General features: G+C 43.5%; 1 protein-coding gene across 1 annotated transcript in view; it reads left to right on the plus strand.

The window, feature by feature from the left end:
* The first annotated feature begins 2,409 nt into the window (after window positions 1–2,409).
* The window catches only part of WIPF1 (WAS/WASL interacting protein family member 1), a 110,358-nt gene continuing 96,164 nt past the window's right edge, over window positions 2,410–16,603 (plus strand). Inside the window, exon 1 of the mRNA XM_040357716.1 lies at window positions 2,410–2,577. The gene's annotated coding sequence lies outside the window, so the exon portion shown is untranslated. The remainder of the gene's footprint in view (window positions 2,578–16,603) is intronic.

Genomic DNA, 16,603 nt, shown 5'->3' on the forward strand with positions numbered 1-16,603 from the left:
TATGGCAACAAGATTCAGCCAGTAATTGGATGTGGGGGCTGAAGGAGAGGTTGGAGTCCAGGATTACACCCAGCACCTTGGCATGTGTAATCCCCCCAGGACTTTACCATTGCACAGTTGATCTCAATGGTAAAGTCCTGGGGAGAGGATCGGGGAGGAGGAAATATTACTAGCTCGTGGAAGAGGCGTGAGATCCATACTGATATGTCAGTCAGTACGTTTGTGATACAGGTGGGGTGGGTTGAGGAGTTGAGAGGTGGAGTTAGGTGTCGTCGGCAAAGAGGTGGTATTTGAAGCCATGGGAAGTTATCAACTGGCTCAGGGAAGAGATATAGAGAGAGAATAGGAGGGGCCCAAGGACGGAGCCTTGGGGTACCCCAACAGAAAGAGGAAGAGGAGTGGAGGAGATGGTGTTTAACCACTAGCCAACAGGCCGCTGTCATATGACGGCGGGATGATAAGGCTCTCGTTCTGGGAGGACGTCATATGACGTCTTCGCCTTCCCGAACCACTAGGGGGCGCGCGCATAGTATTCTTGTGAACAAAAATAATAATAAAAATAAAAGAAATGTGCAGAGAAGTAGCAGTATTATTCTGAATAATAATACACTGTACAGAGCAGTGTTGGTATGCGTCTATATAATAAAAATACACTGTGCAGAGCAGTGGCAGTATTCTTCTGTATATTATTATTATTATTAATAATAATAATACTAATAATAAAAATAATAATACACTGCACACAGCAGTGGCAGTATTCTTCTGTATAAATATACAGTATATTAATATTACACCATACAGAGCACTAGCAGTATATTATATAAATATATACTAATAATACATTTTACAGAGCAGTGGCAGTATTCTTCTGTATAATAATATTAATAATAATGATATAAAATAATAATATTACTCTGTGTAGAGCAGAAGTAGTATCCTTGTGAATAATAATAATAATATAAATTAAAAAATGTGCAGAGAAGTGGCAGTATTCTTCTGAATAATAATAATAATAATAATAACAATAATAATAATAATAATAATACACTGTACAGAGCAGTGTTGGTATGCTTCTATATAATAAAAATACATTGTGCAGAGCGATGGCAGTATGCATCTATATAATATTATTATTATTATTATGAATAATAATAAAAATAATTAAACACTGTAAACTGCAGTGGCAGTATTCTTCTGTATAAATATACAGTATATTATTATTACACCATACAGAGCAGTAGCAGTATTTTGTATAAATATATACCAATAATATATTGTACAGAGCAGTGGCAGTATTCTTCTGTATAAAAATATTATTAATAATAAATATAAAATAATAATAATAATAATAATATTACTCTGTGCAGAGCAGAAGTAGTATTCTTCTGAATAATAATAATAATAATAATAATAATAATAATAATACAATGTGCAGAGAAGTCACAGTAATCTCCTGAATATTAATAATAATTATAATTATAATAATAATAATAATAATAATAATAATAATAATACATTGTACAGAGCAGTGTCAGTATTCTTCTGTATAAATATAATAATATTACACCATAGCAGTACCAGTATTATGTATAAATATAATAATAATACACCATACAGAGCAGTGCCAGTATTTTGTATAAATATAATAATAATACACTATACAGAGCAGTGACAATATTCCTCTGTACAAATATAATAACACATTGTACAGGACAGTGACAGTAGTCTGTGTAAATATTATAAAAATACATTGTACAGATCAGTTGCAGGTTTCCTCTGTATAAATACAATAATACTAATACTAATAATAATAATAATAATAATAATACATTGTACAGAGCAGTAGCATCATTCCTCTGTATAAATATAATAAAATAATAATGATACATTGTACAGAGCTGTGGCAGTATCTTCTGTAGAAATATAAAAATGATACATTGTACACTGGCTGTATGTTGTATACATATAATAGCAGTACATTGCACAGTGGCAGTTGTATACATATAATAGCTGTACAGTGGCAGTTGTATACATATAATAGCAGTACATTGCACAGTGGCAGTTGTATACATATAATAGCTGTACAGTGGCAGTTGTATACATATAATAGCAGTACAGTGGCAGTTGTATACATATAATAGCAGTACATTGCACAGTGGCAGTTGTATACATATAATAGCAGTACATTGCACAGTGGCAGTTGTATACATATAATAGCAGTACATTGTACAGTGGCAGTTGTATACATATAATAGCAGTACATTGTACAGTGGCAGTTGTTGTATACATATAATAGCAGTACATTGCACAGTGGCAGTTGTATACATATAATAGCAGTACATTGCACAGTGGCAGTTGTTGTATACATATAATAGCAGTACATTGCACAGAGCAGTCAGATCTCCAGCAGCCACATGTGGGAACTGTTGCATCACTTCAATGTTTCCGGACTGAGGGGAAGTCAGATTTTTTTTTCTTCTGAACTCAGAGAGAAGTCTGGAAAACAAGAGATCGCTGCCGGGACAGTCAGAGAGACACATCTGGGAGAAGTCCTCAGCAGCACCTTCCGCAGTGCCAGTAAGTGACAAGCAGGCAGTGAGTGTGTGGCCCCCAGGGGTCCCTGCTGGTGTGCTGGATGGGTGTGGCTTTGGGATGCGGCTGTCACCTCTGCCATGTCATCTGCGGAGACAATTCTGGGGGAGCAGCCGGGACCGTGCCGGTATTCTCCCCTCTCCCCTCCTCCATCTGCACTTGCCGGAATGTTATATTTATAGATAGATCTTCAGTATTGATCTGCATCCGGTGGAGACGTTTAACCCCTTCAGTTTGTAGTGCTGGCAGAGTGGCAGTGGATGCCAGTCGCTCAGTGTGTTGGCAGTGGGACAGATGACTTATTACTGTACTGTACATGGGGTGAGATCTGACAGTGCTGCAGCGGCATAGTAAAGAGAACCTGTACTGAAATGTGTGAGGATTGCTGATCTGCTCATGAAAATGCTAGTTGCCTGGCTGCCTTGCTTTTTGACCCTGATATTCTGTCCTTTGCTGCATGCTTATTCAGGGTTAGTGGTGGATCTAAAGCCAAAAATGTAAATGTTATGTATTGCAGCTTATCAGCCTTAAAAAGTGTATACACTCTGACCTCACAGAAGGACCCTCTATAACTCTCAGCCTCCTCCAGGACTTTTTCTTTTTTTGCTACTGTGATCCATCTTTATGTTAGAAAATAGCTACTTGTTCTCCATAGTCCCACTGTATTTTATTTATTTATTACAGCTAATTATAGTGTGCCGTCAATTTATACAATGTTTTACATTATGTAGGAACATGGCCACCCTCTATTACTTTCTCTGAGGTGGACTATTAGGTAGATTCAGTAAGAGTTAGGCCGGCTTATCAGTAGATAAGCCGACCTAACTCAGAATCTACGCCGACTTATGTTTAAGTGTATGCTCAAACAGAGATACGCTTAAACATATCTAAGATACGACGGCTTGCGCCGTCCTATCTTAGACTGCAATATTTCGGATTGCCGCTAGGTGGCGCTTCCATTGCGGTCGGCGTAGAATATGTAAATGAGTTGATACGCCGATTCACGAACGTACGCCCGGCCGCCGCAGTAGTTTTACGCCGTTTCCGTAAGGCATTAGCAGGCCTAAAGTTATTCCATCTATTAGGTGGAATAACAATGTTAAAGTATGGCTGCCGTTCCCGCCGCGAGATTCGAATTTTTTACGTTGTTTGCGTAAGTCGTCTGCGAATCGGGATTTACGTCGTTTACATCCACGTCGAAATCAATAGGCCCGTGCGGCGTACTTAGCCGCAATGCACCCTGGGAAATGTAGGCGACCGGCGCATGCGCATTTAAAAAAAAACGTAAAAAACGTGAGGTCAAGCCTTATTACCATCAAACACGCCCCCCTCCAAGACATTTGAATTTGGCGCCCTTACGCCCGCCCGCTTTAGGCTACACCGTCGTATATTAGCAGGCAAGTACATTGAGAATCATGTACTTGCCTAGCTAACTTACGGCGGCGTAGCCTAAACAGGCTAAGCTACGCCGCCACAAGTTTGCACACATGTACCTGAATCTACTTTGTAGTATGGATGTAGTAGAGCACATGACCGTAACTAACATGGACTACTCATTCCAAACAAGCAGGAGCGAGGGGGAGAGGAACGGTTCAGAAACTTATGGAAGTTGTTCTAAGGAGGCAGAAAACAAAGTAAGAAATGATTAAAGCGGTAGTAAACCTGCTGACTTTTTTTTTCTTTACACCTGTAAGGGAAAAGGCATAATGAGCTAGTATGCACTGCATACTATACTTACCTTAGAACGAGGCATCGGTGTCCCTCCCAGTCCACGCAGTGGCAGCTGACATTTCGCGTGTCTTCTGGGTATCACGGCTCCAGCGCTGTGAGTGGCTGGAGCCGCGATGTCGTCCTTCCCGTGCATGCGAGTGGGAGACTTCTTTTTGGCGGCTGCCGGGCCTTAAAGCGGAGCTCCACCCTAAAGTGGAACTTCCACTCATCGGAACCCCCCCCCCCCTCCGGTGTCACATTTGACACCTTTCAGGGGGAAGGGGGGTTGCACCCACTTCCAGCCACACAGTCTGCGGCTAGACTGCGGGCTGGACATCAGATCCCGTGCCCCCCCCCCCCCGTTGTGTTCTGGGAAACACTTGGCTCCCAGTGGGAACCAGTCAGCACGGCGCAGCGCGACTCGCGCATGCGCCGTAGGGAATCGAGTAGTGAAGCCGGAGCGCTTCACTTCCTGGTTCCCTCACCGAGGATGGCGGTGGGGCAGCAGAGTGACGAGCAATCGCTCGTCCTCTGCTGCGGACGGCGCTGGACTCCAGGACAGGTAAGTGTCCTAATATTAAAAGTCAGCAACTGCAGTATTTGTAGCTGCTGGCTTTTAATAAAAAAAAATTCGGTGGACATCCGCTTTAAGACGAAAATCCCCTGTGCGCATGCTTCAGCGGCTCATTGCGAGGGGAATATCTCCTAAACTGTAAGGCTGCGTACACACGATTGGTTAAACCGATGAGAACGGTCTGATGGACCGTTTTCATTGGTCTAAACCGATCGTGTGTGGGTGCCATCGGTTATTTAACCATCGGTTAAAAAAAAGCCAACTTGTTTTAAATGTAACCGATGGATTCCTAACCGATAGGAAAAAAAACGATCGTTAGTAGGCACAACCATCGGTTAAAAATCCACGCATGCTCAGACTAAATTAGGGGATGGGAGTGCTCTTTCTGGTAAAACTAACCTTCGTTATGGAGATAGCACATTCATCACGCTGTAACAGACAGAAAAGTCAGAAACGTCTTTTACTAACACAAAATCAGCTAAAGCAGCCCCAAGGGTGGCGCCATTGGATTTGAACTTCCCCTTTATTGTGCCGTCGTACGTGGTTTACGTGTCCGCGTTCTGACACGATCGTTTTTTTAACCAATGGTGTGTAGGCGCGACTGACCATCAGTCAGCTTCATCGGTTAACCGATGGAAAAATCCATCAGACCTAAAGGTTTAGGAGATATTTATTTTTTTACCTACAGGTAAGCCTTATTATAAGTAGGTAAAAGTTAAAAAAATTACTTTACAACCACTTTAAGTAATAAAAACTAATTACAGGGTCATTAAATAGTGGATGTGGATGGATTATTTTTGGAGAAAAAGGATATTGTTTATGTTTAAATGTTGGATAAAAGAAAAAAATACCTTTGGGTTTCCCTTCACTACAATACTTAAAGAGGAGTTAGAAAAAAATAAAAGTCAGCAGGTACAAAAACTGTAGCTGCTGACTTTTAAAAAAGAAAACACTCACCTGTCCCACGATCCAGAGGTGTGCTCACCCCAGACGGTCTCACTCGCTGTTTTCAGTCCCCGGCACCGGCATATTCACTATGGGTACCCGGCTGGGACAGCTTGCGACTTCTGAAGGGGTTAAGTGTGACCTCATCTGTGTTTCTAACTGTAGGGGGGTGGGGCTGGACGTGTGATGTCATTGATCGTGTTTCCCTATATCAGGGAACACACGATCAATGACAGCGCCACAGTGAAGAACGGAGAAGCTGTGTTTACACACAGCTCTCCCCGTTCTTCAGCTCCGGGGACCAATCGCGGGACTCCAGCGGTGATCGGGTCCGCGGGTCACGGAGCTTTGGACCGGGTCGCGACCCACGGCTGGGCACTTAAAGAGCACGTACAGGTACGTGCTTGTGCCCAGCCGTGCCATTCTGCCAACGTATATCTGCAAGAGGCGGTCCTTAAGTGGTTAATTATGCAGGTTCTGTGGCTGATTAAGGTGGTAATTAAACTCACTCTGTGCCTTATCGGCATTTAATCAGCCTCAGATCCTGTGTAATTCAAAGGTGTTTGGATTTAAAGGGACAATGTGGCAGCCCAAGGTCATATCCATATTTGAACTGTATACAATGCAGCTCAATGATGAAAGGAAAGCATTTCACACACCCACGTGGAGGTACAAATATAGAGATTAACGTGAAAATGACCTAATTGGACCCAAAGTGTCAATATTTTGTGTGGCCACCATTATTTTGCAGCACTGCTTTAACCCTCTTGGTCATGCAGTTCACCAGAGCTTCACAGGTTGTCACTGGAGTCCTCTTCCACTTCTCCATGATGACATCACAGAGATGGTGGATGTTAGAGACCTTGCACTCCTCCACCTTCCGTTTGAGGATGCCCCACAGATGCTCAATAGGGTTTACATCTGGAGACATGCTTGACCAGTCCATCATCTTTACCCTTAGGTTCTTTAGCAAGGGAGTGGTTGTCTAAGAGGTGTGTTTGGGGTCATTATTATGATGGAATACTGCCCTGCAGCCCAGTCTCCGAAGGGAGGGGATCATGCTCTGCTTCAGGATGTCACAGTACATGTTGGCATTCATGGTTCCCTCAATGAACTGTAGCTCCCCAGTCCCGGCAGCACTCATGAAGACCATGACACTCCCACCACCATGCTTGACTGTAGGCAAGACACACTTGTCTTTGTACTCCTCACTTGGTTGCCGCCACACACGCTTGGCACCATCTGAACCAAATAAGTTTATCTTGGTCTCATCAGACCACAGGACATGGTTCCAGTAATCCATGTCCTTAGTCTGCTTGTCTTCAGCAAACTGTTTGCAGGCTTTCTTGTGCATTATCTTTAGAAGAGGCTTCCTTCTGGAATGACAGCCTTGCAAACCAATTTGATGCAGTGTGCTGTGTATGGTCTGAGCAATGACAGGCTGACCCCCCACCCCTTCAACCTCTGCAGCAAAGCTGGCAGCACTCATACGTCTATTTCCCAAAGACAACCTCTGGATATGACGCTGAGCATGTGCACTCAACTTCTTTGGTCGACCATGGCGAGGCCTGTTCTGAGTGGAACCTGTTCTGTTAAACTGTTGTATGGTCTTGACCACCGTGCAGCAGCTCAGTTTCAGGTTCTTGGCAATCTTCTTATAGCCTAGGACATCCTTTTGTAGAGCAACAATTCTTTTTTCAGATCCTCAGAGAGTTCTTTGCCATGAGGTGCCATGTTGAACTTCCAGTGACCAGTATGAGAGAGTGAGAGCGATAACACCGAATTTAGCACACCTGCTCCCCATTCACACCTGATACCTTGTAACACTAACAAGTCACATGACACCGGGGAGGGAAAATGGCTAATTGGGCCCAATTTGGACATTTTCACTTAGGGGTGTACTCACTTTTGTTGCCAGCGGTTTAGACATTAATGGCTGTGTGTTGAGTTATTTTGAGGGGACAGAAAATGTACACTGTTATACAAGCTGTACACTCACTACTTTACATTGTAGCAAAGTGTAATTTCTTCAGTGTTGTCACATGAAAAGATATAATAAAATATTTACAAAAATGTGAGGGGTGTACTCACTTTTGTGAGATACTGTATATCTTTCTTGGTAATATGTTAATACCGGAATATTCTCTGTAAGATGTTGGAAGGTGACTGCATCTTATTTGACCATCATTCTAGGAATTTGAATTAATTAATTCAGGTTTCTTGCTTTACTTAATTGTTTAATTAATATCTAATTGGTTCCTGGTTTATAATGTCTATATAAATAGATGTAATGGAATTGTATGTTTGTTCTTACCTGAAGAAGGGCGTGAGCATTATAGCCCGAAACTGTTGTGGAACATTATGCAACTATTTTGTATGCAAATATTTAATTTTTGTTTTTTAATAAATCGCAAGTGTCACAATCCCTGGACTTATTTATATACATTACCAAAAGTATTGGGACACCTGCCCTTACACGCACATGAACTTTAATGGCAGGTAGACCAACTAAAATTTCAGCCACAACTGCCAGAAAAATTGTTCAGGATGCAATAAAAAAACCCACAAATAACTTCAGGTGAAATACAGGACTCTCTGAAAACATGTGGTGTGGCTGTTTCAAGATGCACAATAAGGAGGCACTTGAAGAAAGATGGGCTGTATAGTCGAGTCGTCAGAAGAAAGCCATTACTATGCAAATGCCACAAAGTATCCTGCGTACAATGCACCGAACAGCACAGAGACAAGCCTCAGACCTTCTGGCACAAAGTCAATTGGAGTGATGAGACCAAAATTTTACTTTTTGGCCACAACCATAAACGCTACATTTGGAGAGGAGTCAACAAGGCCTATGATGAAAGGTACACCATTCCTACTGTGAAACACGGAGGTGGATCGCTGATGTTTTGGGGATGTGAGAGCTACAAAGGCACAAGAAATGTGGTCAAAATTGTTGGCAAGATGAATGCAGTATGTTATCAAAAAATACTGGAGGAACATTTGCATTCATCAGCCAGGAAGCTGTGCATGGGACGTACTTGGACATTCCAACATGATAATGATCCAAAACACAAGTCCAAGTAGACCTGTCATTGGCTACAGCAGAATAAAGTGAAGGGCAGCATTATTATCTGAAAAGATAAAGAGCCTCATCCACAAATGCCTGACGAAGAGGTCCTGCGCGACCTCGAAACGTTGCTTTTTTGGATCGCTGAATATGCATTACATTTTTGGACATTTTTTTAAATTGATCCTTGGTGTGCTGGCGAATATGTGTATATGATTTGCTTTCCGGTTCCCAGCCGGTAATCGTTTCAGCACCCTTTTACTTATTGGCCATTTTTCTGGAAGGTGTGCAATTGGAATATTTTTGAGACAAATACCACAAAAGACTTCAATCAGTCATTGATGTTAAAAGGGGCAATACACAGTATTAACCTCCCTGCCGGTATGATTTTTTCAGATTTTAGGTGCTGAAAGCGGTACCATTATTTGCAAGGAAATTTGGTGTTGTATACTGTAGGCCTGTAATTCTTAGGAATAACTCACTTAAATCTGTCCAAACAAGAGTCTAGTAGACATCCTGGGTATGATAAAGTTTGAAAAACAAAATCATAAATTATAATATAATAAATAACTATAAATAATTATAACAAATAATAATAATGTAATTATAATAAAAATTATTCAATAATGTAATCAAATCAAAAACACTGAAATTTGCTCAGTTGCAGAATTGTCGCTGTCATTACTTTTTTTTTTTTATGATGAATTTCCCCACAAATCGCTATCGCACAATTCTGCAAGTGATTATAATTTATTATCGCTGTTTTCTAGCTGATCTAAAACCACTTTTGACATAAAGGGACACTTTTGGTTGCTATGGACAATCTACAGTTTGCAGGCAGAAAGAACATTTTTTTATTATATAAAAGTGCATGCAGGACACTGGGCAGACCACTAGGGACAAGGGGGGTATTTTTTACATACAGTACTGTAATCTATAAGATTACAGTATACCGTATGTATTGTGTTTATTTACTTTTTTGAATTTGGCGTCGATCTCCGCCCCTGTGCGTCGTAACTTTGCAGGGAACGGAGCTCGGCGGCACACAGGCACTGTGTGAATCGAGCAAGGACAGCGCTCGATCCGACAGCGGAGAGGCATCGCAGGATCCAGGGACAAGGTAAGTAATTCCCTGCCTGTGGATATTGTGAGGCGATCCCGAGTCTGGCTCGGGGTTACTGCTTTTGGTTCTGAAATTCCACCCCGAGCCAGACTCGGAATACCGCCAGGGGGGGGTTAAGAACTGGGGTATGTAAACTTTTGATCAGGGTCGATTGGGTAGTTTCTGTCGCCATTATGATTTAAAAAGAGTAAAAACAGTTGATTGATAATAAATGGCTTCAGCCAAACACTAACCACGAGTGAAAGAAAAGTTTTTGTGTTATCATTCATATTCTCTGAAAAATGGCCAAGACATCATAAATTCTACCAGGGTATGTAAACTTATGAGCACAACTGTGTATATATATATATATATATATATATACACTTCCATACCAGGCAATTACGCACCTTCCTGCCCAAGCCAATTTTCAGCTTTCAGCGCTGTCGCACTTTGAATGACAATTGCGCGGTCATGCTACACTGTACCCAAACAATTTTTTTATAATTTTGTTCCCACAAGTAGAGCTTTCTTTTGGTGGTATTTGATCACCTCTGCGATTTTTATTTTTTGTGCAACGACTATAAAAAGACAGAACATTTTAAAAAAAAATTAAGTTTTTATTTTTTTTCTGTTTATTTTTCTGTAAATAAGTACGTTTTCTTCTTCAATTACGGGCACTGATATGGCGGCACTGATGGGCACTGATGTGGTAGCACTAATGGGCACCGATGAGCTGGCACTGATGGGCTACGATAAAGGGGGCACTGATGGGCACCTATGAGGCGTCACTGATGGGCACCGATAGGCGGCACTGATGGCCACTGATAGGCAGCGCTGGTATGCGGCACTGATGGGCCCTCATAGGCGGCACTGATGGGCACTCATAGGCGGCACTGGGCACTCATAGGCAGCACTGACGGGCACTCATGGGTACTTATGGGTGGCACAGATGGGCACTGATAGGTGGGCACTGGGCATAGATGGGCACTGAGAGGTGGCACTGATGGACACTGAGGGGTGGCACTGATGACACTGAGGGGTAGCATTGATGGCATTGCTGGGCATCACTTCAGTCAGTGCCCATGTTGCCAGTCAGTGCCCATTTGTGGGCACTGATTGGCATAGATTGTGCGTGATTTGTTTTTTATTTATGTTTTTTTGCACATTATAGCTATATTGGGCACTGGGGGGCCCTCCCGGGTGGTCCAGTGTGGGCATCCTAGGGGGGGGCTGCGCTGATAAACAATCAGCGCGAACCCCCCCCTGTCAGGAGAGCTGCCGATCAGCTCTCCTCTACTCGCGTCTATCAGACATGAGTGAGGAAGAGCCGATCAACGGCTCTTCCTGTTTACATCGTGATCAGCCGTGATTGGACACGGCTGATCACGCGGTAAAAAGCCTCCGCCGGAGGCTCTTTACCGAGATCGAAGATGCAGGGTGTCAGACTGACACCCCGCATCACCGATCGCCGCACGCCAGCATGTAATCCTGCAGGACGTCAATAGACGTCCAGTCAGGATTTCAGAACCACTTCCCGGATGTCAATATACTATTGACCGGGCGGGAAGTGGTTTTATATATATTTATGTACAGCTGCTGCCTGCCAATGATTTCTACTGGCTATATTCTACACCTTTCACTCCTGGCATAGAACAACACAGAGTATCAGAAAGAAGAGGTGAGCACCAGCCGCCTCTGCATTCTGTAAGTAAATCACTTCAGTAAACCTTTATTGTACCTGTGGTGTGACCACTTTCTCTAGCCAGGTGGTGACATCATTAATTATAAAACATCTAACTTTAGTGGGGGGAGGGGGCCACAACTCATGTGATGGGGATATAAACTGTGGCAACCAGGCATGTTCCAAGGCTGCAGATGACACTAACAAATGGGTCCATGGTGTGTAATCCATCTTTGATGTTTGGGTATGGCAATTGTTACATACAGTAGTTACATACTGTAGGTCTAGCCTGGGCCAATGTAAATTTGTATGTGCCATACCTGGCCGATCCCTGTGGGAGTGAATAGAACACAGGAGGTTGCCACTACCGCCATTCATAGAACATTTTGTATTTTTAAAGTGAATACAGGGCACTGTCTGACTGAACAAGGGTAGATTGTGACGCCAACATCCTCAACCCCCCCTCATTCATTTAGAGAACAGGTGTTCAGAGATTGTACAATCAGATTGTAACGTTTGTGGTTAGCTTTAGATCAGGGGGGAACTAGTATTTCCACTGCAGCTATAGTTTGAAAGAAACGTGTCAGTGGGAGTTATTTACTAAAGGCAAATCCACTTTGCACTACAAGTGCAAACTACAAGTACAAGTAGGTAGATTCAGGTAGAGTTAGGCTGGCTTATCAGTAGATAAGTCGACCTAACTCAGAATCTAAGCCGACCTATGTTTAAGCGTACGCTCAAACAGAGATACGCTTAAAGCGGGAGTTCACCCATTTATCTAATTTTTGCCCTTTTCCCCTTAGATTCCTGCTCGTTTTGTCTAGGGGAATCGGCTATTTGTTTTAAAATATGATCCGTACTTACCCGTTTTCGAGATGCATCTTCTCCGTCGGCTTCCGGGTATGGGTCTTCGGGAGCGGGCGTTCCTTCTTGATTGACAGTCTTCCGACGGTCGCATCCATCGCGTCACTCGTAGCCGAAAGAAGCCGAACGTCGGTGCGGCTCTATACTGCGCCTGCGCACCAACGTTCGGCTTCTTTCGGAAAATGGTGACGCGATGGATGCGACCGTCGGAAGCCTCTCGGAAGACTGTCAATCAAGAAGGAACGCCCATTCCCGCAGCCCATACCCGGAAGCGACGGAGAGGATGCATCTCGTAAACGGTAAGTACGGATCATATTTTAAAACAACTAGCCGATTCCCCTAGACAAAACGAGCATGAATCTAAGGGGAAAATGTGCTCTCTAAGGGTGAACCTCCGCTTTAAACATATCTAAGATACGACGGCTTGCGCCGTCCTATCTTAGATTGCAATATTTTGGATGGCCGCTAGGTGGCGCTTCCATTGCCGTCGGCGTAGAATATGTAAATTAGGGGATACGCCGATTCACGAACGTACGCCAGGCCGACGCAGTACTTTTACGCCGTTTACGTAAGAGATAGGCCACGTAAAGTTAGAGCTAGGCCCTAGTGGAATAGTAATGTCAAGTATGGCCGCCGTTCCCGCTGCGAAATTTGAAATGTTTACGTCGTTTGCGTAAGTCGTCCGCGAATTGGGATTTACGGCGTTTACGTCCACGTCGAAATCAATAGGCCCATACGGCGTACTTTGCCACAATGCGCATTGGGAAATGTAGGTGCCCGGCGCATGCGCAGTAACAAAAAAGGTCAAAAACGTGAGGTCAAGCCTCATTACCATTAAACACGCCCCCCTCCAACCCATTTGAATTAGGCGCCCTTACGCCCGCCACGTTTACACTACGCTGCCCTAAGTAAGGAGGTAAGTGCTTTGAGAATCATGTACTTGCCTCTCTTACTTAAGGCGGCGTAGTGTAAACACGCTAGGCTACGCCGCCGCAAATTAGCGCGCCCCTACTTGAATCTACCTAAAAGTGCACTTGAAATTGCACTGAAAATTGCATTTGGAAGTGCAGTCACTGTAAATCTGAGGGGGATATGCAAGGAAGATTAAAAAAAAAAAAACATTTTAGCTTGCACATAATTGGATGATAAAATCAGCAGAGCTTCCCCTCATTTCAGATCTACTCCTCAGATTTACAGCGACTGCACTTCCACTTGTAGTGCAAAATGGATTTGCGATTAAAAAAAAACAAAAAAACAATGAGGGATATTAGATGGTCTTTCGATGCATCTGAAGATGTTACTAAAAATAAAAGATAAACTTTTCAGTCCCAATTCTCCATATTGTTATGTTTATGTTACCTTTTTGTTTCTATATTCACTTTGTTTTTGTTGGCGTTGAAACTCCCATGAACAAAGCTTGACAGTTCTGCCTCACAAGGCAGTGTGTTCACAGTGACCTCTGTGGTGGACAAGTGGTTTTCCAATGTTTTCTTTGTGGAGTCATGTGAGGTATCTGAGCTGAAAGACGTTTTATGTCCTTTTTTATGCCGCTTCAAATGCAAAGTATCTTCAAACTTGCTTGCTGAGGCCGTTGCGAAATAGGATGTCCTTACTCAGAGCTTGGTGCTGGTCTCTGAGCAGTAAGGATATTTCCTGCTCTCGTATATTGCTTAGATTGCATTTCCTATGGTGAACTCCTGCCAGTCAGTCTACCATACTGTAGCATTTATTCTGCTGTATAGTCGTATTTCTACATTCTCTCTAAAGTATCCCACTTTTTAAGCGACTGTCCCTTTTTTGCAAATAAACCGTTCTATCCGTCTTTACTCCTCAATTATCTTTTTTTTTAGTTGGACCTTTATAGCCAGATTCAGGTAGAGTTACGCTGGCATATCAGTAGATACGCCGTCGTAACTCTGAATCTGCGCCGTCGTATATTTAAGTGTATTCTCAAATTGAGATACACTTAAATCTAGCTAAGATACGACCGCCGGCGCCGTCGTATCTTAGCTGTCTATTTACGCCGGCCGCTAGGGGCGTGTACTCTGATTTACGCCTAGAATGCGTAAATCAGCGAGATACGCCTATTCACGAATGTACGCTTGCCCGTCGCAGTAAAGATACGCCGTTTACGTAAGGCGTTTTCAGGCCTAAAGATATTCCACCAAAAAGATGGCACAGCCAATGTTAAGTATGGACGTCGGAACCGCGTTGAATTTTTACATTTTTACGTTGTTTGCGTAAGTCGTCTGTGATTGGGGCTGGGCGTAATTTACATTCACGTCAAAACCAATAAGTCTTTGCGGCGTAATTTGGAGCATGCGCACTGGGATACGTCCGTTCGTTCAAAATGTCAATCATGTCGGGTCACGATTCATTAGCATAAAACACGCCCACCTCTTCACATTTTGAATTAGGCGCGCTTACGCCGGCACATTTACGCTACGCCGCCGTAACTTAGGACGCAAGTGCTTTGTGAATACAGCACTTGCCTCTCTAACTTACGGCGGCGTAGCGTATATGAGATACGCTACGCCTGCCTAACGTTAGGCACTTCTTCCTGAATCCAGCTATAAGTCCTTAACCGCTTCAGCCCGGACCATTTCGCTGGTCAAAGACCCGGACACTTTTTGCGATTCAGCACTGCGTCACTTTAACTGACAATTGCACGGTCGTGTGACGTGGCTCCCAAACAAAATTTACATCCTTTTTTCCTACAAATAACAAATAGAGCTTTCTTTGGTGGTATTTGATCACCTCTGCGGTCTTTATTTTTTGCGCCATAAACAAAAATAGAGCGACAATTTTGACAGTTTAGGCCGATACGTATTCTTCCACATATTTAGTTATAGCATCTACAAAATAGGGAATAGTTTTATGGCGTTTTTATTAATCTCTTTATTTTTATTGTGACTGCGACTTTATGGCGGACACATCGGACACTTTTGACACATTTTTGGGGCCATTGTCATTTTTACAGCGATCAGTGCTTTAAAAATGCACTGATTACTGTGAAAATGACACTGGCGCTGGAGGAGTTAAGTCAGTACTAGGGAGTGATTCTTACTGTTAGGGGGCGTGGCTACGAGTGACACATCACTGAAGACTTTTCCCGATCACGAGGGAACAGCCATCAGTGACATGTCACTAGGCAGAATATTGGAATGCCTTGTTTACAAAGACATCCCCCTGTTCTGTCTTTGCCGAACGCAATCGCAGGCAGCCTGGGAACATCGAGTTCCCGGGACCCGTGAGAACACTCGTGAGGTGCACGACGGGCGCGCGTTCCCGCTGGGCGGCAAATTTAAAGAGACGTACAGGTACGCCCATTTGCCTGCCCGTGCCATTGTGTCGACGTACATCTGCGTGCGGCGGTCAGCAAGTGGTTAATATTCCAAGGTATTTGAGATCTCCTATGCTAAATAAGTCTATGATATAAAACCTAAAATAGAACTAAACTGTTCTATCGTTTTCAGCCAAGGAAGCTGCCATCTCAGCCTCTGTCTGATCTTCAACTGCCATGATGCTGCACATGTGATCAGTTATTACATCAGCCATTGGATGGTTTGACAGTTTGGTTGAGAGCACAACCAATGTAACAGTTACATTCCCAGGACAGGCCAGGAATGTAACAGGTTTTTTTAAACTGTTAAATCAATGGGTTTAGTTCTGATTTAAAGCGGAGGGCCACACAAAAAGTGAACCTCCGCTTTTCGGAACCCTCCCCCCCTCCGGTGTCACATTTGGCACCTTTCAGGGGGAGGGGGGTGCATTTACCGGTATTTGCAGTCACTTCTGGGAGAAAATACTCCCGCGGGAGTCACGTCCCTCCCCCCCCACCAGTGGGAAACACACTGGTCCCAGGAGACAGCAGGGACCAGCGAGAAAGGGCAGCGCCGCTTGCGCATGCGCAGTAGGGAACCGGGCAGTGAAGCTGCAACGCTTCACTTCCTGATTCCCCTTAACGAGCATGGCGGTGGGGACATTGCAGGTGCTCTGGACAGGTAACTATCCATTTATTAAAAGTCAGCAGCTGCAGAATTTGTAGCTGCTGGCTTTTAAAAA

Source organism: Rana temporaria, chromosome 6 (assembly GCF_905171775.1).
Source record: "Rana temporaria chromosome 6, aRanTem1.1, whole genome shotgun sequence".
Classification (NCBI taxonomy): domain Eukaryota; kingdom Metazoa; phylum Chordata; class Amphibia; order Anura; family Ranidae; genus Rana; species Rana temporaria.